We start from the raw sequence: 2,756 nt of genomic DNA, 5'->3' as shown, positions 1-2,756 counted from the left end.
TAGTTATTATTTCAAGTCTGGTTTCCCCCAAGTGGAGAGCAATATAAAATTAAACAGGTTTTGGAAATGGACAATGAGCAGCTGAAGGCTTTGGGAAAAGATTTTACGTTAAGAGGATAGGGAAGATTGATATCTTTTATAAGAAGATAGCTAACAGGTAGAGAGTAATGAATGGGTGAGAAGATGGATGGAGACTTCTGTTCCCACCTGCTAATAATATGAAAGTCAGATTAGAAGTTGGTGAATTCACTCCTGATGAAAGGAACTATTTGTTCACAACCACTGTCTATGAAACTCGTTGCTGCAAGACAAAGCATTGGGGGAAGAACTTAGGAACTTAAAAAAAAGAGAAGGGGGTAAAATGATACTAGTTGGAATATCCAAAGAAATTGCAATGATTAGGAGAACCCAGGTGTTTTGAAAAGGCTCTAAGTGTATTGATTAGGGTATTATAAGGGTATGAAGTAACTTGTCCAGATTTTTTTTTTTCTTTTGCCCCTCTCCAGGGCTTTTTCCATAGTCACCTACAGCAGAATGTGGCCGCTGTCATTCAGAGACTGCAAGAGAAGGTGGCGGCTGCTGCTGCAGTCGAATGTGGTAATGCCTCCTTGCGAACCAGCTTTTTTGTGTCAGTTTTCCAGGATTGCTAAATTCACACATAAATTAGGATGCTTTTGCTTTTCTGCTAAGTTACTGCCTTCGATAGTCCTTCGCAACTTGTCTTAGATCTGGAATGACACTTTGCCTTTTGAGTATGTGCTGGGGGAGAGGCAGGTGGTTAAAGTTAGATTCCTTCTGACAGTAGGGATTTAGAAATTGCTGCATTGGCTCAGCCCGGGGATCTGCCTAGTCCAGGGCTCTGGATAGCAACAGCCAAAATCAGATATTTCAAAGGACGTGAGGCCACAGAACACAGTACTAAAACAGAAAGCTGCCCTTTTATATCACTGGTGTTTGTCCATAGAATTGGAAAAGCAAAGGTTGAGAGTTTGTTTGATCCAAGAGCACAAAAGCTGGAAAATCCCGTTGCCTGGCTGATGCTAGTTAACGCTGATGTTTTGTATCCTCCAGGAAATTACTTACGTGCCTGTTTTCTCTTAGGAAAAACAGAGATGTGCTTACCTAAAATGGCAAGTTTATATGGTGGATTTAAGTTGGTGTAAAAATAAGTAATACTTGTATATAGTCTCACAGCCTAATTGTGTAGAGGACACCCACAGTGGGGTTCTCATTTGGGAAACAACCCTGGGCTGGGCTGGGAGGAGGCAGCAGCAGTGGTCACGGAGGGGTTTTGGCATGTGGAAAATGGGTGGGTTTTTTCTGACACTGCTGCAAGCTATCTGGCTGAGGAGGGTCTGTTCTGTTTGGTGGTTTTTTTTCCCTTTCCTTTTTTTTTTATTTTTTTTATTTTTTCCTGCTGTTGCAAATTAGCTTTTGTAAGAATTATATGTGGTTTCTCTCTCTCTTTTCTGAAGTTCTGAAATGATTGTTCGAACTGCTACTAAAAAAGGGATTCAGTGAACTGTCTATGGAAAAAGAGTATTATTCCTTCCCTCGTCAAAAATGTCCCAGTCCCCCCCCGCCCCCGACAGACGAGGACAGCTGCTGATTAAAGAGAAGCATGAAAAAAAGAGGTTGCTGAACTTTCAAAGTGGAGGTAGAAAAGGGAGTTAAATTTAGATTACCTTTTGCAGTGTCATCTCCTACACTGCTGTGGAACTTGCTGTACTCCTTGCTTGGGAGAGGACAAACAAGACATGCCATCCTGGGCACCAGATGATTAATTTGTTTATAAGGCTTTAATTGCCCCTTGGCATGAAAATGTGAAATGAGCTCAAGTAGAATGAGAAACCTTCCATTGGGGCTAGTTGCATTTTCCTTGGGGAGAGGTGGATTAAAATGTCTTCCCATCACCTGTCTGATACTGGAGGGTCTCAATCCTAAATCTACTGAAATCAGGGGAGTTGTTGCTGTTTCTTTAGTGGGATGGCTGTTATCTGGAGGGGCTGAGAATTGAACAGTGCTGTAAGGGTTGCTTAGAAAAAAATGGAGCCATGGTGGTAGGCAGAAGGCAGCGTGGGAGTGCTTTGGATCTGTGAAGGCTTTACCCAGATCCCTGGGCTCTGGAGGTACTCGGAGAAACCATGGTGGCTGCTCCTAGGGCTCCGGTGCTGTTCAGCAAGCAGTATCAAACTTAGCTTTCTGCTCAAAACCAGATGAAATGTCTATTTTTGTGTAGCGAGATTTAATCATCACTGAGGAGCTGTTGGCTCTTACCAAGGTTTTGAATAGATTCCCCTCCGCTTGCAGCATCCAGTTAGCAGGGAGGAGATCAATCACTTCTGCTCCTCCATGCCTCCCTGCCAGAGTCCCGCACAGGCAGCGCTGCCCTGCTCCTTTGCAGCGAGCTGCCTGTGTGGTGTTCCCCAGCGGCTGTCTTAAGGTTCAGGGCTGCCTTTTTTTTTTTTTTGGTTATTTTTTTTCAGAAGTGCCCGACCTGATGTCATTTCCCTCTTGCAAACACCCCGGCTGGGCTGCGTCTGAGATATGTCACGGGGAGTGGGAGGAGGAGGAGGGGGAGCCATCGAGTGCGTGCAGTGTCCCAGGACCCTGTTTACTTAGCATTCCCAGGCGAGGAAGCCCTGGTTTAAATAGGATTGGAGGAACAGGCTGCCCACAGCAGATGAGGAAATGGTCACTGTGGGGCTTTAAATTCCTGCCTTCCCATGCGCTGGTGCGGAGGATGAGCCTGCAGA

Source organism: Cariama cristata, unplaced genomic scaffold (genome assembly GCF_000690535.1).
Source record: "Cariama cristata isolate BGI_N322 unplaced genomic scaffold, ASM69053v1 scaffold18124, whole genome shotgun sequence".
NCBI lineage: Eukaryota > Metazoa > Chordata > Aves > Cariamiformes > Cariamidae > Cariama > Cariama cristata.
This window is presented reverse-complemented; position numbering follows the sequence as displayed.